This window comes from Heterocephalus glaber, unplaced genomic scaffold (genome assembly GCF_053883595.1).
Source record: "Heterocephalus glaber isolate CG9 unplaced genomic scaffold, H.glaber_assembly_v1.0 deba00001481, whole genome shotgun sequence".
Lineage (NCBI taxonomy): Eukaryota > Metazoa > Chordata > Mammalia > Rodentia > Bathyergidae > Heterocephalus > Heterocephalus glaber.
Window position 1 is genome coordinate 12,555,074 of NW_028258317.1, and position 22,839 is coordinate 12,577,912.

The window sequence follows — 22,839 nt, forward strand, 5'->3', positions numbered from 1 at the left end:
TGCTGTAATAGACCCCCACGTGGTCAGAGATTCTCCTCCTCATGGAGTAGGCTCATAGTTGCCACACAGATGCCCTGGGGGTGAACTGGGCACAATTATTTTCCCTGCTCTTCTGATGAGGAAACCAGAGCTCCAAGGTGTCAGAGCTGCTCCTACCAATTAGCACAGCCAAGGCTCAGCCAGGGTTTCTGATAGCACATCTAGGGTTCTTTCACTAATGATTTTCCCTGAAAGAAACCCAGAGTTTTAAATTTAGGACAACATACTACCTTGGCTTTTTAGCTCAGAGATAAAAATTGAGTGAATTGGAAGTAACATAATCTACAAAAGAGACAAATTATGGTAAAGATAAAAGTAACCCTGAATGAAAGAAAAATGGAGTGTCCCATTCTGGTCTTCTCTTGGTCCACCTCTTAATTTCAAGTTAGATCATATTTCCTCCCCCCCAAATTTCCCTGCCTCCCATCAACCTCTAGGTTGTTATGGCTGTGTCTAGATGTCCCCAAAAGGCTCATGCAGTCATAGGTGGGACGTTTTCAGAGGTGGCTGGATCTAGAGTGTGTGATGCTGGGATTAAGGGTGTGTGATTACTAAATTACTCCACTGATTGGTTTGGTACCCACTCTAAGCCTGGAAGCCTAGGTAGAATATAAAAGGGACAGAAAGAAGCTGCTATTGTCGATTGTTGATTCACTTGCTTGTTTTGCTGTCTTCTGCCTGCCATGAACTGTTTCTCCTCTGCCATCCCAGCCTACTTTGGAGCCAGTTGATTATGGCTTGAAACCTCTACAAACTGTGAGCTAAATAAACCCTTCCTCCTTCAACTTTGGGTGTCAGGTATTTTGTTTCAGCAACAAGAAAAGTAACCGAGGGCCAGGGATTTAGCTCAGTAGTTTCAATGCCTGCTGTGCAAGTGCAAGGACCTGAGTTAGATCCCTGGTACCCTCCCCCCAAAAAAGTAACCGAGATGGGGGTGGAGTGGAGCCTCTTCCTTCTGGAACTACCTTCTCATGCTCCAGAGTCTGTACTATAGTTTTCACACTGGGTTGTCATTTTGTCATCCACACACTCCCTTGTCCTGTGTACAGTGGGTTCCTCAAGGGCAGGGACCTGCCAAAGGGCACAGGGGACTTAGGCAATGAAGTGACTGGAAGGAATTGGTAGGGTTCAGTTTGATGGTGCATCAATGGGTCTCAAGTTTGGTGCTGGGCTCCAAGCATTGGCTTCTCTGGGGTCCAAGGAGAGGTTTGCCACAGGTTAAAAAAAAAAGTGGCCAGGGGCTGAGCAATGTGCCTTATGGAGGATCTAGACAAACAGGTGGCTTTGGCAGAAATATAGAAGCCAGAACTATAGCCACAGGCCTGAGGTCTAGGCTCAGGACTCAAGCTTTGGGTTTTGTTGCAGGGACTTAGAATGATCTTGAGGGAAATGGGCTGAAAGACTGGGACTGGTATTAGGGATGAGTCAGAGGCTTTTCTTTCTCCTAATACAGTGATGGCAAACCTTTTAGAGCTTTGAATGATATAAACAGCCTGCTGGAGCATGTGTGCCATAGGTTTGCCACCACTGCCCTAGCAGCTTCCAGGCCCACTGGGCTGTCTTCCAGCTATCCTGAGAGAATGTAGGGTCAAGAATCTGGGGCAGCCTCAGCTGCAAGAAGAGAATTGAGAGCAGAGAGTGGGGCAGGGCATTTTAACAAGCTCCATTTCCCTCACTCCCAAAAGGCGAAAGAACTGAATAGTTAATATAAGAAGATCAAAAAATTAATGTTTGGGTTAGAAATTCCTGGAATCCAGACACTTGGATAAAAGGAGTGCTTGACTTCCATATGGAGCTTTCTGTAATTGGTATGGCAAACAGCAAAGGCCGCCTTTTTCTTTGTGCAGAATGACCCTCATTTCTTTCCCTATTCTCCCCAGTTGCCCTGGTCCATCACTCTGACCCCAAAGACAGGCTGACAGCCAGAAGGCCTATTGAGTAACTAAGCTTATGTCTTACCAAATCATTTGGATTTTACTCTCTGGGTGAAAAGCTTTCAGTCTCTGGCCATAGCAGTTACTTTGAAGACATGGGTCATACTCCTGGTGGTAGAAGGAAAGTGTCCCCTTTTCTGTTCCCACAGTGAGAAACACTGGACCCTTCTCTGTCCTGAGAGGTAGGGCAGATAAAAGGCCAATTTGTCACACACTTGAAGAAATGAAGGCAGAAGTTAACAATACTTATCTGCTAGGTACAGATACGGTCTCAGGCCTTTCACATACATTATTGTGAACATTATGAACATACGACAGCCCAGGGAGATAAGGTGTTATGTCCTCAATCTCCAAAGGAATGAACAGAAACTCAGTTGCCATGTTACAGAAGAAATGGAGTTTGGATCTGAACTCCAACTTAGTTCTCTCTGAGGTCTTTACACCCCAACTTCTTGCACAGTGGGGACACTTCGGTTGGTGTGGGAGACACAGGGTTGGTGTGATCTTTTCAGCGCTGGGATGATCACACCTTGGTCACTGGAGCTTGCCTGGCCACAGGAGTTTCTGATTTTCCTGATTCCCCTTCTTTGTCCCAGCTTCCCAGGTTGAGTCAGCTAGACCATTTGGTGGCTGGTCTAGATGTCCAGAAGTGATAGGCCTTGTCCCGGCCTAGAGCCTCTTGTTTCTAGGAGAAGAGTGATGGTGTTGGTTCCCTGCAAAAGACCTGCAAACCAAGTCCAGAGGATGTGTTGGCTCCACAGGTTTGCCTGTGAAAGAAGCCAGGGAGCACAGTTGGTTGTAGGGATTTTGATGAACATAATCAGCTGCAAACTCCTAAAAAACAAACAGACCACGATCCAGAGGTTTGAATAACAGCCCCTCTACCAGATGGCCACAGGAGCTTTGCCAGAGAGAAAATATTCTCCAGCCTGAATCTCCTCTTTGTTCTGGACCCCGCTCTCTCGGGACAGCATCAGAACAACCCCACCTTTTCATGCGCCAGCCACCCAGACAGGGTCTTGTGTTCAGGGAGTTTAAGGCTGCTTCCCCCAGATTAGGATTTGGGGACAGGGAATCAAGCAAAGAAGTAGCTTTTTTGTCCCAGTATGAGTCACCACAGGGTGGAGGAAGCACACAGCTGTTTGCATCTGGGCCTGGAATGCAAGGACAAGAAAGAAGGACACTACCAAGGAGCCCTGGACCCTTGGGACAGAACAGGAAGTCTATTCTGCGTGGGACAGACCTTCTGAATACCTTGGGCCTCTCCATCAAACCTTTACATCTGAACTCTTAGGACTTCAGTGCTAGCTTGTTGCCATGTTAAATTGCAGCCACGCCTGAAGCAAATGGTGGTGAGTGCATCCTGCCAAACTCAGCGTCCTGTCACTCCAAGATGAGCACCAATGGATCTGAATCCTTGCTCTTCCACTGTGACTTTAGAGAGCTTATTCTGTTTCTCTGAGCCTGTTTCTACTTCACTGAGTTTTAATGAGAATGAAAAAGACATTAGATTTTCAATGTATATAACACAGTTTAAGGTACACACAAGGCACTGCATAAACATTCGTCTCCTCTCTCCCAGTCTTCTCATCTGAAGCCTTTTGGTACCAAAAATTTCTTTTACTACCTAAATGTCTTCCCCGATCCATGATTCAATCTTTCATTCGTGGCTTTTGGCAAAACTTTTAGGTACAACCCTTTTCCCATTTTCCTTGAGTGGATTCATATCCCTCCCATTGTTATTTTAGTTACTGTGTGTGCCAGTGTGTATTTGGATTTGCTAAGCTGCCACAGATTCTGCTTGGAAATAGGCAAGGTAGGGTATAATTACAGTGAGGTTGCATCATCCTCATCTAACTTGCCAGCTTGCTTTAGAACTCTCCTCTGCCTCTCAGATGTAATTCCACTTTTTAAAAGTCTTCACAACAAGAAGCATATGTATATTCATACATATGAAGGTTTTTAAGTTAGTCAGGTTAGGCTGAGTTTTGCTGCAATAACAACTCCAAATACGAATGGCTTATAACAGCAAAGGTTTACTTCTCATTCGTGTTCCATGTCTCTTGTAGGTTGCTAGAGTCTCTGACCACACGAGTTCTTAGAAACTCAATGTTCATCTTCTGGAATTTTGTTGGTAATTGCAGTAGAGAGAAAAGATGATGAGGAATCCTTTGTAGCACTTTAATGCTTCTGCCTAGCAGTAATGAATGTCACTTACCATTTCACTGGCCAGAACAGGGACATACAATCCTATTGTATGCTCAGATGGAAAATAATCAGAAATATTAATGCACAGAACTAACACCAACCACATAGAGACTCAATGTTCTAAATATAATAGAGAGAACCTTGCAAGTAAGGAGAAACTTTGGAATCCTTCACCCCTGCTAATCCCCACTAGGGACTTGCTAGTGATTTTAAAAACAGAATATGCCCAGATATTTGCAGGGAGAATGACTTGTTTCTCTCTTTAGTCTATTTCAGTGGTCCTGAATTTCTAGTGTGCATAGAACTATTGTTTGACATCACATGACATTGTGTACATAGTCCTGAAGGGTTTTCAAAGTGTTTTGAACATAAGCAGATTTCCTAGTATGTGTTGAATTTTGAACCTAATCCACTTAGGATGTGACTCTGTAAGATTTCACTGATACCAGACTCTGACTTAAAAATCCCAAAGCCTATGCCTGCAATCATTAAATGAGAATCCCAGCATTCAGCAATTTGACCTTCTCTTTAAAGACTGAGATATTCTCATAGTCCTTTGAAATTAATAGATTTAAGTATGCATCCTGATATGTTTTGACAAGTGCATTTATCCATGTAACTCACACCTTTACCATGATACAAAACATTTCTCTCACTTCAAGAAATCTCTCCTCCTTCTTCCTAATAATTCCCATCCTCAGATATTGGAGCTCAAAATCCAACCATTGCTCTAATATCTTCTACCTAAGATTAGCTTTATTTGTTCTAGAATTGCCTATACATAAAATGATACTGTATGATCTCTTTTGTTTCTGACTCCTTTTACATGGCATAGTCCTTTTGAGATTCCTCCATGTTTTGTATGATATAATTTTTTTTCATTGCTTAATTGTATTCCATTGTATGAATGTACAGACTTTATTTATGCAGCAGTGGATGGACATTTTGGTTGTTTCCAGTTTGTGATGATTCTGAATACAGCCTCTCTAAACAAGTCTTTTTGAGGACATATGTTTTCATTTCTCTTGGCTAAAGATGCAAGAGTGACACTGGTGGATTACACAATTACATGATAAAGATAAACACATGTATAACTTTGCAAGAAACTTTCAAACTGTTTTCTGAACTATCTCATTTTATATTCCTACCAGCAATGAGTGAGAATTCCATTTGCTCCATGTTTGACAGCACTTGTTATTGTTAGTTTATTTTCTTAAACTCTTTATTTTAAAAGTTATAGATTTACAGAAAAATTGCAAACATAGGAGTTTGCATACATCCTAAACCCAGTTTCCCTTACTATTAACATTTTATACTGATATGGTACATTTGTTACAATTAATTAACATTATTTTTAACTAAAGCCTATTCTTTATTCAGATTTCTCTAGTTTTTACCCAATGTTCTTTTTCTGTTCCAGAATTCCACCCCATGACTCCACATTGTATTTAGCTGTCATGTCTCCACAGATTCCTCTTTGTTATGATGGTTTCTCAGACTTTCCTTCTTTTGGGTTTTTTTCCTCCTTGTTGTCTTAGCAAGTCTGAGAGTACTAGGTATTCTGTAAGAAATGCCAGTTGAGATTTGTCTGTCTCTCTCAAGGTCAGACTGGGGTTATAGGTTTGGGGGAGGAAGACCACAGAGGTGAAGTGCCATTCTCATCATATTGAATCAAAGGCGCCAACTATCAACATAATTCATGACTATTGACTATGGTTGTGATAACCCAACTGAGGTACTGAGAAAAAAAAATCTGTAAATGTGCCCATATTTTTACCTTTTCCATTGCTCTGCATTCATTCTGCAGCATCTTATCTGCTGTTATCCAATTTAGTGAAATTTTAAAATTTCAGATATTATCTTTTTATGTCTAGAATATCTACTTGTTCTTTTTTATTATTTCCATTTCTCTGTTGATATTCCCTCATCTGTGCACTCATTCTCTTTCTTCAAGTAAGTGAACATATTGCTAAAGCTATTTTAAAGTCCTTGTCTACTAATTCCATCATCTGTGTCATATCCGGTTCTGTTTTTACTGATTGTTTCTTCCAGTTTGGTGCACATTTCCTTTCTTCTTCATGTTTCTAATATTTTGTGTTTGTTTGTTGGACTTTGCAGACAGAATGTTGAGAACCTGGATTGTGTTATATCTTCCTTCAAAGAACATCATGGCTTTTCTCTAGTGGGAAATTAGTTTTATTTTAAAGATAATAAGACATGGCCTTTCTGGGGGTCTCATTTAAATGTCCAGGGCATGCAATGAGATGTACCTAATATGGCTAGTCACACTTCCAACATTTGTCATCCCTGTGAGACTACAAAATCTCTTAGGTTTGCTGTCTTCCTATAGCTGTTCCTTGCCAAATCTCTCAGAATCTTACCCTGTGAGTATGCAGCTTAATATTCCATGAAAGACATAAAGATACTCCGTGTAAATTTCAAATAAGTATTTTTAAAGCTTCCTAAGTAACACCAATATACAGCCAAGGTTGAGAACTATTGAATATTAACTGCTGAAATGTGAAGAAGCTGGGAGAAAAAAAATACCCTAGTAGCAAAGAAAATTCAGAATCCCTCCAGATGTGATAGTTCTGGACAAAGTCATGAAGAATGTTAACAAAGGAGCTGTACACCAAAAGGGATCCAACCAGAGAGACATAAAGGAACAGCATCTATGATAAATCAAGGAGCTAAGTTTAGTGAATAGTCCCCTACAAGACTTTCCCATCAACTAATCTGAGAAACTAAAGTGATATCTAGTTGTAAAACAAAAAATACTGATGCACTAAAACTACCCAGGAGTGGAACTTAGATCAACCCTTAGAGAATTTTCGTCAGTTGCAAGGTCTCAAGCTCAGGGGCTGTAAAGAGGAATAAGGTGTTATTCCTGCCCCAAAGTAGTTCCCAATCTAGTGGAAACTCCAAGTACATATGGAGCTACATGAAACGGGTTTCTCACTGTGATAGGATCATGGTATGGCAGAGATGTATTCAGCTTGCTTTTAGGAAAACAAGTATTTGTAACATTGAGTCTGAAAGGCTTCACAGAGGACTCTCTTTGGAGCTGGATTTCTTTAAGGATAAGAAGGGTGAAGAAGGTGGTGAAGATGAAGAAGGCAAAGGTATTCTAGGTAGAGAGAACATATACATTGCGCTGGGAGAATAAAGGGAACAAAAGGGGAAATTTGGGGTGTTTGGTGTGGAAATATAAGGAGTAGAAGCACAGAAAGCAGAATAAAGTGCCTTTCCTCCACCCCATAAGTGAGATAAATCAAACTTAGGAAATAACAAACATAAACAGTTCTTCCTGATCTATAATGAATCATGCCTAATGGGGGCTTCAGTAGATCCTTCGCAGAAGCTTAATGAAGGTGTGTGATTCATAGGAGCAGATTTACACAGCCAGGGTACAGGGAGCCTGAGATGAGTGACCACTTTAATCTGAAGAAAGGGACACTACCAAAGTCACACATTGTGTTTGGCATAAAACTTCAGAGAGCCATCTTTACATGTGGGTTATGACCCTGCTTACTGTTTGATCTGGGCACAGGCACTGCAGAAAGGCCAGATAACTGGAGTGAAAAGATTAAGGATTAAAGATACGTGGCCAAGTGTGTTTAACAGAAATCTCTCCTACAGGGAGAAAACACAAGTCTGAGCTTACAGCGGTCATTGACTGCATACTGTGCCCTCGAGAAAGTCCATTCACTCCTCTGGGCCTCAGTACCACTGTCCATGAAATGGGCACATTAATGCTGCTTGCCCTGCTACACTCGTGTCATTGTCAGGAAGGAGCTTGCCTGCTTTGTGTGGAAAGGCTGTTAAGATTTAGAGCCTGACAAGATGCAAAGGGTTATTATTACTAATAATAAACAAAAAGAATGTGTGACAATGGCCAGAATTTCCTGTTGAGACAACAACTTCACGAAACCATTTTAAAAAGTAGGATGTTTTCCAGTTCCATAAAAAGAGCTCTGCATTGGTATTGTTTCAACATTCCTCCGGGAGTAAAGGGTTTGGTAGCAATAAACAAAGAACAAGCCAATTTATCCTACAGATTCTTTTTCTCTTTAGAATCACTTCTGTAGCTTTTTGTGCCTTCCCAAGATTGTTTTCCTGCCACAACTGATGAGAGCTGGATATATCCAATTTGATTTTTTCCCTAAAAGACTGCATCTCCATTTTGGGGGGGGGGGTACAGGGACGTACTCAGGACCTTGCACTGTGAGGCAGGCAGCAGAACCACTGAGCTAAACCCTGGGCCCCACATCTCCATTTTGTATAAGAAGGCTAAACCTGAGTCATCTGCAGGAAAGTGGATGCACCTTGAGACCATACTATTAAGTGAAACAAATCAAGACACACGAGCTTAAATATCGCATGATTTTTATATGAGAAACCCAAATTTAAATAAAGAGCAAAATAAAAAATAGACCATAGGAAATAGAGAGAGAAACTTGCCAATGGGAAGGAGACCAAGAGATGGAAGAAGGGGCAGAGAGGGAGGAAGGGGCTGAAGAAAGAACTGAATCGTGTTATGCACCTGCACCACCTCCACACGAGGAATGATTATTACGTCCTCCCAGTGTGTACTAATAAAAAGTAAAAATTGCAGCAAAAGATGGCATCTCTCCATATGCAATGGCTCATGGAATCCGGGCCCTTGACTACCTCTCTTAGCCCAGGCACAGGTCTGGGAAAAAGAAGCACATCCATCTCAGCGACCTCACCAGTTTCTTCTGACACCAAACAGCTCTATCAGAATCTCTTTGGTCCTCTCTATCTGCTCAGGACAAGAGGCTTTCATACAAATGCAATTGACATTTGTAAATCTGTCAAAGAAATGAGTATGGGTGAGGCCCATGGGGGGGATATAGACGGCCCTTCAGAAATGTAACACAGGGATTATTTCTTGTCGGACTAATGCCACCTGTGAAGATTTTGATAAACTTTGGGCTGTCTTTTTCATTTGATTTCATCACACACTGCACCAGCTGCCCACCCTGGTGTCCTGCCACAAAGAGCATGTGGGTTCCATTCCTGGATGGGGGTTCAAAACCTTCTGCTGAACTGCATCTCCTCCCAATTTTCCACTAGAATAATCCAACTGCTATAATAGTGGGAGGCTCTGCATCACCACTGGGACTGGAAGGGCCTCCTCTTCCATCAGACTCTCACTCACCTCCCAGCTCACTGTGTACCCAGGTCACCTGATGGTCACCTGGGAATCTCATTAGAATCCAGATGCAGGCTCAGCAGGTCTGGGGTGTGACCCAAGAATTTTCATGTCTAACAAACTTCCAGATGCTGTCGAGACTGCCTGTCCCAGGTCCAGACTTTGAGGAACAAGAAGTCAGAAGACAAATGTAAAGAAATCTCCCAGAACTCAGAATAACAGGCCAAAGAGATAAAAGGATGAAAGGAGAGTTGAAGAGAGCCCAGGACCACAATGAAGCTTCTGTGTGAAGAAGAGAAAGATGGAAAACAAAACTGAAGTTGCACATATGTTTCAACTTTAATATAATTCATCATGTGAGTATGCCAAAGGAGAAGTACCATATAATTGTTTTCGATGGATGACAAAAATCATCTGAGGAAATGCAACATTCCATCATCACCATCAAGAGAAGAGGAAAAAAGAATACATTTTTTTAAAGTGACAAATGTACTGTATGTAAAGCCAAGTCCAGCAGGAAGCCGAATGTGAGATATGGGCAGCATTCCCATTGTCATTAGTAACCAGAAGGATGTTCGCTCTCGTCAACACTATTAACCTGCAAATTCTGACTCAGTCAACCAAATACAAAAAATGGCATGCGTATGATATTAGTTAGGGTCTTGTTCAGTTTCATTCTAGTCTTGCCCAGTTGGAGCAGGGGGCCTGGGCTTGTGGCATCTCCTCAAGATGTCAGATTCTAGGGCTTTGTGGTTCTCTGGCACATCACAGAGCATCACAGAGGTGGTGCTCGTCCTTAGGATCTGTGGTGGCAGCCAGAGCTGATCTATGGATGCTGTAGCTGTCACAAATATTCAGTGTCTCAAGGCTTACATATCTTTAGTACTTTCCTTTTTTTCTTTTGGTTTTTTGAGACAGAGCCTCAAAAAACCAGCTTGGAGTTCAAGCTGGCCTTGAACTCACTGTGTAGCCCAGTCTGGCCTCAAACTCATGGTGATCCTCCTGCCTCAGCCTCCTGAGTGCTGGGATTACAGGTGTGCAGGACCACACCTGGCCTTTCTTGGTCCTCCCATCCTTTCCATCTATGATCAGTCCACATATATTCTACTAACTTTATCTGTGACGTGTCATACAGCCACTGGCTTCCATTAGCCCAAGCAGAATTAAAAATTCTTACTTAATGTAGCAATACATGTTACATAAAATAAACACATCACACTAACAAATAAAGCAAATTAAATAACATACATTTGATAATAACCAGGGATTTTTAAAAAATGAGTGATAATATGAACTCATCCTAACAATATTGAATTGTGTCATAAACAGCAAGAAATTTATAAGTATGCTAGCAGCTGAAAAAAGAGCAGGTTAGTACAGAAAAGAAAGGCCAGCATATAAAAAGTAGCAATACTAATACTATTGTTTCTAAATCAATTTTAAAAGATATAGGGTGATTCGACTTGCTAACAATATGAGGAAAATAAAATAAAGTCCTTACCTCACACTATTCAAAACTTACAGATAAATTAAAACTATAAAAGTAAGAAGTGAAAACAGGTATGACAAGAAAATAATATATATGTGTTTAAGTCATCTTGGGCTGGGAAAAGACTTTTAAATCTGCCAGCATAGATGGAATAAAAATGGAAATATCAATGGATTTAATTCTTAATTTAAAATGTCTGCATAATTCTTTTTTTCTTTTTTTTTTTTTTGGCACTGGGGATCAAACTCGGGACCTTGTGCTTGTGAGGCAGGCGGTGGAACCACTGAGCTAAATCCCCGGCCCTATGTGTAATTCTTAAAAGACCAAAACTGAACTGGGATAATGAAATAGAGAAGATCTGGAACAGGCCAGCTAGTCCTCCATCTGTTCTGCTAAGGAGGGGTCCATAGATCCCACCAAGCTCACAGTGGTTTTGCCTGTATGCTGCTTGAAGGCAGATACACACAGATACACACACACACACACACACACACACTCATAATTTTTAACTGTTCAAAAATATATAGATGAATCTTGAAAGCATTGTTCCAAGTGAAAGAAGCCAGATCTAATAAGCCACGTGTTGTAAACTCCATTTATATGAAAACTCCAGAAAAATCAAATCCACAGAGACAGAAAGTAGATTAGTGGCCCTGGGGTGGGATGAGGGGCAGTGTACAACAGGAAGTGACTGACAATGTATAGGGGATTTTTTGGGGGAGTGATGAAAATACTCAGGAATTTGAGAGTGTAAGATTGTAAAACTTTGTGAATATACTAGAAACCATTCATAGCATAGAATTATTTACCTTAAAAGGATGAAACTTAAGTATTGAGTTATGTCTGAATTTTTTCAGAAAGTGTAGGCTGCAAGTCACTACTGGGAGTGAGTTTCAGCTCCCTTCAATAGACTGCCATTGTCTATAATGTGGTGAGTTTAAAGAACTGTTTTAGAGTGTCATTAAGACACAGTACCTGAGCAGGACCCACCCAAGGGATATTTACATCATGATGGCCAGGGTGGGCTCGCCAAGGACATGCCTCTCACTCAGTGATGTGGCTCTCAGACAAGGCCTTACCCTTGAATAAGCCACCCCTATACCCACCACCCAGGTTAGAGCTAGCCATGAATCCTGCCAACAACCCCAAAACTTCTGCTTTTAGTTTACAATTTTGAGCAAAAATGTACTGAACCTCTGGTGGGAGGATTTGGCCATCTGTGGTTTCAGAGCATTTTTGAGCTTTTGGTTTCTAAATGATGACCTTGAGCTCACACGGACTGGGATCCTCTCCCAGAACTCCATCCACATCGCTTTCCAGCAACACCAAGCTAGTCAGCCCTCCATCAATCTGATATTGTGGAAATATAGACAAGGTATATCAGAGCAGGAAGGAGCCTTGGAGATTAAGCAATCTAACTACTCCAACTTCCACCTCGTACAGTCAGGATTTCATGGATGAGTTCCAGAGAGGCGACATCCCTAGATCACCCTACAAAGCAGTGACGAAACTAAAATTAAATTTCTGTGTCCCAGTCCCAAAAGCACATGTGGTTTTACATTCAATTATTTCTGTTGCAACACTGGCCTCAGAGACTCCACTTTCAATTAAATAATCTCCCACACAGTGAAAAGCAAATGGAAACAAATGGAAAAGACAAGCACCAGGGCAAGGCCCTTACCCTTTCAGGACGCTTCTGACAATATTACAAATTGAAGACTACGCAGGATAGGCCCCTCAAGTGGGCACTTGATCCATGAAGAAATGTAGCCTCGTTCATGGCTGCAGATGGAACTAGCAAGAGGAACCCAATTATCGGCAAAGTGTATGGTCTCATAAATTATGTAGTATGGCAGAAAAGGAAACCCCCAACTCCCTATCATTGTCAATGCTCTCAAATTCATTCATTCAATCAGCAAGCACTTCCCAAATATCTACAGTATAGTTGGCCCTGTGCTGGACCTTGGGACAAGGAAACGAGTCAGGTATAAAACCTGCTTTCAAGTCTACTACTTGGAGACATTTCTATAATGACTAACCATGATCAAAGGCACACTAATAATCAGAAGGCTTGCCAGGAGTACCCTGGAGACACAGGAAAGTTTGTAGTTCCTTTAAGTGCTGCTGTTTTGTGTAGTGGAATAAACCATGGGGTAGGAGAAAGGGGAGGGATCCTAAAGGGCCTTGACTTTGACTACCAGCCTCAAGATCCTAGGCTTACACTTGGAGGGGATGGACACTTTGGTAGAAGCCAACAAGTGTTCCAAGAGGTGTGTGTTGGGCCTCCTTTCAATACTCAGAAGGGAAATGAACTTTTTTATGCATGTTGAGGCTAGGACAGAATTCCTGGGAAGAGAACCCAAAGGTCTCTTCACTCTGTCAAGGTGAACAAAACCAGGTATCCATGAAGTAAATATCCATGAAGTGGTGAGTGGGGCAGAAGTTCCAATGGGTCAATGTTTGTGATGATCTCAAACATCTGGCTCTATTCTATGCTCTAAATTTGGAACGAGACATCCACTTCCTCCTAATCAAGATAAGCCCAGAGCTGAGGACCAAGGCAATTGTGCTAGGTCATTCAGTTGTCTTCCTCTTGGAAATCCTGAGCCAGCCATAGGGAAATTCTCTACTCCAGGCAAAGAATAAAGGTCAATGCTAAGTCTCACCTTAATGCCTTTTACAGACCTGAGAGTCACAGGAGAAATCAATTCCAGTCAAAGGAGTTGTGAAATTTTTTTTTAAGTAGAGCCGGTATTTTAAGATTTTCCAGGTCATGGAAAAATATACACTAAGAACACGAAAACAAGAGTGTCTCCAATGGCACAAAATTTAATCCTCATTGTTGTCTAAATAAAGTCAGGCCAATTTAATAAGGGGGAATGTTCCTTACCCACCATGAAATGATCTATTATGATGCATTAATAGGAAAAACACTATTATAAGTCATTACCACTTTTCCTGGCTGGTTGAAATTTTGTCATTAACCATACTTTCTTTCTCAAAGCTTTCTCCCCGCTTTGCCCCTTGGCTACAAAAGTAATACATATTCACTGTTCAAATTTTGGAAAATAAGAGGAAAGCAAAAGTAAATAAATAAACAAATAAATAAAAACCACAGAAAAACTCCTTCAACTCATCATTAAAAATTGTTTTTCTTACAAAGATTGAGGTTATACTGTATATAGGGTCTTAAATTCTTTTTATTCAGTATTTATCAATAACATAATCTAACATTCTCCAGATATATAATTTTAAACAGCTGTATTTCTTAATATGGATACACCATAAGTAAACTAGTAGCCAGCCTGTGGAAAACAACCTGTTTCCAGGTGTCTGAGCTTATAAATGAATGTGAGCGATATCCTTTGTTCTAATTTCTAAGGGTTTCTTTAGGAAGTAGAGTTACCAGATGGGGGGATATAAAAGACTTGCGTTTCATTGTCTATATTGACAACTTGCCTTCCATTTGTTCAAGAAATGTTAATTGAGTGCAGGAGAGCCCTGGGTTCTGGGCACTGGAGGACCTGGTGGATAAAGAAACAAACTCTGCCCTGGGAACCATGTTCTGATGGCAGTACCAACATATCCTGCCACCAGTTACATCTGAGAACACCTGACTAGCTCTTTACCTCCACCATGATGATCTTTTCATAAACACAAATCTTTGGCAATGCAACAGTCAAAAAAGAAAAGTTCTTTTGCTATTGTTTTAATTTGCTATTCTTTGATAAACAAACTTTCCCAAAGGTTTAGAGATCATCTCCATTTGTGGGTGTGTATGTGTGAATGTGCATGTGAGATGTGTCTGCTCATATACTTTTCTACATTAACATGTTTGCCTCTTCTTGTTTGCCAATGCTTTTAATATATTCTAGATATTAACTTGCTGCCTGCCATATTTGACAGATTTTTTTCATTTGCATTCTATATATCTATGGTGTTTTCTCTCTTTGATTCGACACATCTTAAATCCTTATCAGGCATGGGGGATGGAGCAGTGGACAGAAAGACATGGTGGTCCTCCTGGAGTTATTGGTTGGAGAGAAGACCTTAGTCATTCATATGAGGGGACTCTTACAAACAGAGCCCATGCTGTGATAGACAGGACCTACTTTAGGAGAGAAGTCAAAGGTGTCTGACACCATGAAAAGAGACCCTTACAGTGGCTAAGGAGTGTGGCGCCTATCCTAGGTAGAGCTTCTGAAAAGCAGATGCTGGGACAGGAAGTGTCTTTTAGGAAAAACCTCTAGGGAGTGGGGAAGGCAAGGAAGTGAAGAGGAGAGGGTTGGACAAGGATGTTATCTCCAAGACAGTCTGATCCTGTTGCTCTGTACAGTAGCTTGGTGACACAAATTGCACAGCAGATTTCTATGCTGGAGGCAAGGGTGGGATGGCCCTCTGTGAACCCATTCACCAGGTCAGACTTGCTTATAAGATGCTTCTGGACTGTGGGGGGCTGTGGATTCTTTAGTGAGGTGGCTCCTCAGAAGTGTGAGCTGCCAGCAGCTCTTGTGGCCAGGGATGGGGGTGCACCAGTTTAGCAAAGGGGACCTGGAGGGCACCAGTGGAGCCTCCTAGGACACTCAGAGAAATCAAAAGGCCAGTATGACAGGAGGGATGGATGAGGGAAAGCAGCATAATGGGCCTTGCAGTTAGTAGAGGTCCATGTAGAGACCAGATGGGTAGAAAGAACAAGGTGCAACACTGATCACCTAAGTTTGGGACATGCCAAATACACTCCCCCATGTTGGCAAGTCATCCTGCTCATTGTTAGTGTGCAAAAGGCTCTGAGAAATCCTACACCACAAAAGCTTGTTTAACACCATGTCATTCAAATTCACATTTCCTGAGAAATCACTGAAGAAGAAAAGAACAAAGAAATAGACATCACAGCCATATGAAGCTTCATCTCCAGATAAGAGACAGAGGCATGCACTCTGGTGGCCCAGAATTGCAGAGAAGTGGGCATACTGAAGCACAGTTAGGAATTACAAACCACAGGACTTGATTGAAGACTGGCTGTGGAACAGGAGAAGGAAATGTCAAGGACAACTCTGGACTTTCTAATTTGAGCATCTGGTTGATGACACATCATTCTTGGAGAAGGACTGGGTCTGAAGTTAAGAGGGAGGTGGTGGGAGAGAACCAGACATGTGCAATTACATGACACCCTTAGGCATTTTAAGTTAATAAATGCTAGCAAAATATGGAGCTGAGAAAGATCCTGGGTCTAAAGACTTGGGTTCACCATCCAGCATTACCAGTAAGTGATTTTTATAATCCTGAGCAGGTCCTGTCAGCCCGCTAAACCTGTTTCCCCTCCTGAAAAATGGAGATAAGTCCTATCTAACTACCATCTACTCTTGTCATTTGGATCAAATAAAATAATAGAAATAAAAGAGTCTCCTAAATTGTAGAAGGAAGCCCAAGTACAAGATCATTATTTATGAGTATCACTAGGTTTCTTGAGAGCATCTCAGTTATAACTCCCCAAGGATTAAGTCAGAGAAAGATATGAGGTCAATAGACCCAAAGACATAAATTTAGGAAATGACTGTTATAAAACTAATTGCTGTACCACAGAGTCACTTGTAATGATCCCAGCCATATATATATATATTTTTTGGTACTGGGGATCAAAGTCCACTCCTTGTGCTTTCGAGGCAGGCGGCAGAACCACTGAGCTAAATCCCCAGCCCCCAGCCATATTTTTTTCAAACCTGATGATTTTTTTCCCATTATGAATATCTGTCCCTCTTCCTACTCGTAGTCAATCAAGGCTTTCAATATAGTCACCCATACTCCATTAAAACCTGCTCTCAAGAAATCATCTACTAGTTGGCATTAAAGAAAAAGTATCAGTAAAGCATGATGTGCTTTCTTCCCAGGGATGCCTGCCTCTCTTCAGCAGGGGATTCCTAATGGTGAGGTGGGGCACACGGGGAGTACATTCAAAGAAGTCTGGAAAATGAGACATGTCAGTCATGAAAGGACAAATTCTATGTGATTTCACTTACACGAGTTACCTTGAGTAATCAGAGTCATAGAGACAGGAACCAGAGAAGTGGCAGTGGGCTGGGGGGAAGAGGGAGTTATTATTCAATGGGTTCAGAGTTTCAGTTCTATAAGATGAAAAGAGTTCTGAAGATGGTGGTGGTGATGATTTCACAACAATGTGAATATGCTTAAAACTACAAAACCATGTGTGCACTTAGAAAGTATTATAATGGTAAATCTTATATGCAATTCACTGCCATTAATAATAATAATCACAATCAGCACTGAGGAGGTTCAGGGTCAGGGCATTTGTCCTGGTGCTCTGGGAAACACTCTGCAGAGAGCCTGCTCTGAACATATGTTCTCTGTCTCTCTCTGTCTCTCTCTCTCTCTCCCCTCCCTGCCCCTCACTCACACACATACACATGCATGTGACTCTACCCTGTCTTTTCCGTCAGTTGGGGGAGGAGAGCTGAACCCAATCATCAGGCTAATTTGGGGTTCACCCTGGAGCTTGTAATATTCAAAAGAATCATTGTTCTCACTGTGAAACCGTTTCTCATCCACTCAGCTCTTACATAAGACTCACTTTGGATCTGATATATGGGAAAGAAAAACCCATTACCCATTTTATTCATTTTGAATAAACTAAAAATAATTATCCTTTCCATTTCCTGGAGCCAATAAAGGCTGCTTAGAAAGGACAGAGGGGAAAAAAAGATGTGGAATATGGAAAAAGAGTCCTGGGTTGGGCATACAGGGGCCTCAGTTCCAGCAGGCTCTGTCCTTTATCTGCTGTGTGTGACCTTGGGCAGGTCCCTGCCCCTCTCTGAGCCTCAGGCCTCTCCTATACTGAATGAGAGGGCTGTGTTGGAATCCTGTGGCCTTTGAGGTCCTTTCAACTCTGATATCCTAGTTTTCAGTGAGAATTAAGATGAGAAGCTGAGGCATCTTATCCTTCTAGCCATCTAGTACATGAATCATTTTTATTATTCAGAAAATTTCCCAATTAGTTTTGATGTGATCCAGCTTGGTCAGAAACAGCTACTGTCATCTCTCCTCCCATTTTTGGTCTAGTAACTAGAAATAGTTATCAGACTCATAGTCTCCACTTCCTGGCCTCCTGCTCACTCCCCTGCAGCCTGATTTCTGATCCTCAGTCCTTTGAAACTGTTTATCAAGGTCACCATAACCTCCCTGCACTGAGTCTCACAGATGCGTCTCAGTCTGCCTCTTCCTTAGCCTCCCAGAAACACTTGAAGCTCGATGTCCATCCTCTCTTTCTGAGGAAACTCTCCTCCCAGGGCTGTGGGGAAAATGGCTCATCCTTCCAGAACCTGGAGGGTGAGGGCAGAATCGGGTCCCAAGATGCTGGCACCAAAGACTACGTGCCATACAAGCTTTGGGGTGCCTCCCTTCCTGCTGGGGTTGTTTGCCACCAAATTCTAGATTCTCTGAGGGAGTCCTTCTCTCACAGGTTCAACAGTTATTCATCGAAACTATTTACCAGGCAATACACAAAGCAATGGGGATACAGGAAACCAGTGTGACCCCTGCCCTTCTCGCATATATAACATATTTTTGAGTCAGTAGTCAAAGGAATAAGCGCAAGATCCACTGTGGGTACAAACATGATGATTCTCTGAAGAGAAAGAGCCAGGCACTGTGAGAGATGAGGGGGACCAACAGGATGTCTGCAAGTGCCAGCCTGTCTCAGAACAACAGGGATGCTCAGGCCCATTTTAAAGAGGAGGAGACAGCAGAAGGCTGGAAGGAGGTAGAAGTGTTCCAGACCTGGGAACCTCCCTGTGGAGGCTCAGCATGGGGAGGGGTGGTATCCTCCAAGCAGGACAGGAAGGCTGACACCATCTGTACAAACAGCACTTGCTTTTCCCTGGTTCGGGACTGGGGAAGAAGACAGGCTCTGGAGGCACCAGAGCAGGCCAGGCTGGGACCATTCAGGGTCTGAACACTGCCAGAGTGAGAGGACAGACATGGTGGGAAGCAGGTGGCAGGACTCCACAGCTTCTGAGGACACTCTCAGGAGCCAACCAGTCTTGCTTAGGAAGAATATTCTGTTGTTCTGGGGAGACTTGGGGCAGGGGGTGGATAGGGGGACAAAGACCAGTTCTTTTGCACTGACTCTGCTTAGTTCCCACAGGCACAGACTTAAAGCTGTTTTGCCCAAGATGAGGAAATAGACCCTTTTCCTCAGCATCCTCATGGAGGGTGGGTGCTCCTGTCATCACTGGGTCCACAAAGCCAGAGGCCATTTGGCACAGATGAGGACATGGTGGCCCACAATGTCAGGGACCTGTACAGGAACACACAGCCAAATAGCACAGGGAGGACCACAGCTTCATCTGCATGACTCTGAAGTCCACACCCAGTCTGCACACACCCCCAGAGCCACCTAGGCTGGGGCACTTTGTTTTACAGATGAGGAAACTGAGCCTCAAAGAGAAGGAGCCACTTTCCCAAGGACCAGAACCCAATCCCTAGATCAGCTCCAAGCTGCCTCCCATAATGTGGCAGGAGAGAAAGTGCTCCCTGAACAAATGCCATGATTGTGCATCTGTGCACCAAACAACGTCCAATGTCCCAAGGCCATATGAGGAGAGTGGTGATCGGCTTCCCCAGCAGGAGCAGCTGCCAGGGACTTGGAGCACTCGCTTGGCCGCCCCCTCTCCCAGGAACATGAACTCAGGAACATTTGAGCACTGGGAAGGAGCCCGTGGGAACCAGGCCTGCACTCTCCTCTCCAGGGGACGCCGCAGCCGCTGATTATGCTCCCAGCAAAATTCTTGCTGAACATCTGTATTGTGCAGGGAGCTTGCACCAGACCCTGCCATCACACTGGACTCGGCACAAACCCACCAATTCTGGGGCCATCACCTCTGACCCCACAGAGACCCTGCCTCTTAGGGGCCACACTCTGACCTTGGAAATCTGGAGCAACTTAGGGGGAATTTAGACAGATGTTGCTCTTTTCAGTTTCCTGTGGAAAATAAATGAAACCAGGAGGCAGCTCTTCAGGGGAGAAGAAGAGAGATGTGAGGAAAACAGAGGAAATAAATACACAAAGTGTTCACAAAGCAGTTGTCTCTTCCTTGCTCAGCCCTCCTCAGAAGAGAGGTGACCTCTGGCAGGCCACGTTGCAGCAAAGCAAGTCCCTAACCCATTTCCCAGCCCACATGACCATGATGGCCCACACATAGGGTACCCACCACACAGAGCCCTCAGCTCCCCACACAATCTCCTGCACAGTGCTGAGGTTTGAGCAAGCAGAGTAGAGCAATTCCTCTACTTGGAGTGCCCTGCCTTATCATCTCTCTCTGGAGAACTTTTACTCACCCTCATGGACCAACTCAAACTGCAGCCCCATGCTCCTCCCTCACGGCTTCCCAAACAACAGTCATGGCTGTTCCTTTGGGTCACCCATCACCCTGTGAACACCTTCAAAGTGATCTTGTAACCTGGACTGGGAGAGCAGTTGTTTATCCTCTTCTCTGCCTATCTGTCTGTCTGTCTGTCTGTCTGTCTCTCACAGCAGATGCCATGCCTTAATCATCTGGGGATCCACAGTGCCAGACAGAGGGCTGGATATGGAAGATGAAGCCACTGGATGGGAGGAGAGGGGAGAAATGGCAGAAGGTTAGGACAGAAACATAAAGCAAAAAGGGGAAAAATAGTTTCTCTGAGGTATGCACAAATCCACTCTTTCCTATTGATGTGAGACTGTACCCACCTCTCTGAATTAAACTGCCTCAAGGAAATCCCTGATTAAGTGGTATCAGAGCTAAACTGAGGAACATAAATAATCCAGAGTTAAACACAGCAAGAGTCCATTTCTTGCTTACCCAGAAGGCATACTGGGCAGGGCAGGGCTGCTCTTTAAAGTTATCTGTGGCCCTGGCCCAGGCCCCTTCTGTCTGTCACTCTGTCATCCTAGAGTGCTATACTCATCCAAGGGAGTCTGAGGTAGCACACTGCCATGTCTAACAGTCCAGCCACAGAAGGGAAAGGAAGGACACTGCTTCTCCCAAAGGCACATCTAGAACATGAGTTCAAAGGGTCCCCAACCCATGATGATTCAACTTTACAATAGTATAAAAGCACACCCACAGCCACTGTGGATTCACTTTCAGTATAGTATTAGATAAATTGCATGAGCTCTTCAACACTTGGTTATACGATGGGTTTTAGCTGTAAGGCTAATGTGAGTGTTCTGAGCATGATTAAAGAAGCTAACCTAAACTTTGATGTTTGGTGATTTAGTGTGTGCTACGGCTTATATCTAGATCCACTCACATACACACCAAAGCCTCATGTGCTTATAGGTGGGGTTTTGGGGCAGTGACTGGATCATGGGTGTGATACTGAATTTTTCTACCAATAGGTTCATATCTGGGTGTGGGATTGGGAAGTGAACCCTGGTTGACAGAGGTGGGTCACTGTGGACATGGTCCGGAAGGGTGTATATAGGTATCTCTCTTCCCTTGATGGCCACTGCTTCCTGCCTACCATGCCATGGACTGTTTCCTTTGTCAGGTCCCTCTGCTATGCCACTCTGCCTTGGAGCCAGTCAACTATGGACTGAAACCATACAAAATGTGAGCCAAAATAAATTGTTCTTTAACTTGCAAGTGACGTATTTTATCCCAGTAATGAGAAAGTAACTAAGATAGTGTATTAAGGGCTGGGGATTTAGCTCAGTGGTTCTGGCACCTGCCTCACAAGCGCAAGGTCCCGAGTTCGATTCCCGGTACCAAAAAAAAAAAGATAGTGTATTAAATCCATTTTCAACTTAACAACATTTTCAGCTAACAAAGTGTTTATCAGAACATAATACCATCACAAATCCAGGAACATCTGTATGTTGCTTCCCTTCACCTTCCAGATCTCCTCTCACCTTTCAGGTCCTCCTCTGGTGCAAGGTGAGCTGTGAATTATAGTCTTGGCGTGGGGCTTGTACCTGTCAAAGTGAAAGTTGTATTTCTCCATAAAAAGAGGGAACTAGATTTTGGAAACAACTAGAAATCCTTTCCAAAATAGAAGTGAACAGAAATAGTTTTTTCCATATTTCAAAGTTCCTGCATTTACATTATATATTTGACCATCCTGACAGATCTGTGAGGAAACAGAGGATCAGGGAGGAAATGCCTTTAGCTGAGGCTACTATGTGCACTGAAGGACCATGACAGAAACCCAAATATTGGGTCTAATGTGGGATTTCAGTTTTAAAATTCACCAATATAGAAAGAGGAAAGGGAGAAATGACTGGACAGCTGTGTATAGGGAGGTGACCTGGGAGTCTGAGTTGACTCCAGCTCAGGTATCTGTTGCATTATATGCCTGCCCCAGAGCGAAGATAATGGGAGTTAACATCCAGAACTAGTGCACTGAATGGTCTGCCCTTCTCCATTGGTCAGACTGCACCTGGAGTGCTGTGCCCTGAGGCCAACCCTGATGGGAACACAGAGAAATGGAAGCAGGTCTGGGGCATGAGAGTGGGTGTCTTTGTGTATTCTTCATTATGTTTCTTATTCTTCAGAAGTAATGACCTTCCTGTTCTATGATACCAAGTAGAGGGACTCATACACTGACCATTCCTAGGGAGCAGTGCAGGGTGCAGAGAGCACAATGAATGTGAACAGCAGATACCTGAGTCCTGGTCCCAGCCATCAGTGGCCTTGAGCATGTTCTCACTTCTCTCTGGACCTCAGTTTCCATGTGGATGAGTGTGAGACCTTTTGTGGGGACTCAGGGAGATGACCATGGATATGTGTGGCTCAGTGCTGGACACACAGAGGGACCTGGACAGTATTTGTGGCTTATCTTGTGCCTGTTGGGGTTGTTTGGGAGATTCAGTGAAAAAAACAAATCAAAACATGCAAAGCCCCTGGCTGCAGTTCTTGCCCATGGCAAGTGGTTGACAACTCCTGCTCCCTGATCTTCTGGGCACATCCTGTGTTATAGGCTAACATATGTCCCAC

The 22,839-nt window shown here is 43.1% G+C and overlaps 1 protein-coding gene across 6 annotated transcripts in view; it reads right to left on the reverse strand.

Moving 5' to 3' along the window:
- Positions 1-1,878: 1,878 nt before the first annotated feature.
- The window catches only part of Galnt12 (polypeptide N-acetylgalactosaminyltransferase 12), a 69,815-nt gene continuing 48,854 nt past the window's right edge, over positions 1,879-22,839 (reverse strand). For 2 of the 6 annotated variants that reach the window (XR_002389381.2, XR_015440004.1), the window contains 2 exons: positions 21,696-21,818; positions 5,652-20,464 (listed from right to left, as the gene is read on the reverse strand). The gene's annotated coding sequence lies outside the window, so the exon portion shown is untranslated. Of the gene's footprint in view, positions 2,741-5,651; positions 20,465-21,695; positions 21,819-22,507; positions 22,689-22,839 lie in introns of those variants that run through there. The other 4 variants (XR_002389383.2, XR_015440003.1, XR_002389384.2 and 1 more) reach the window with 4 other exon arrangements.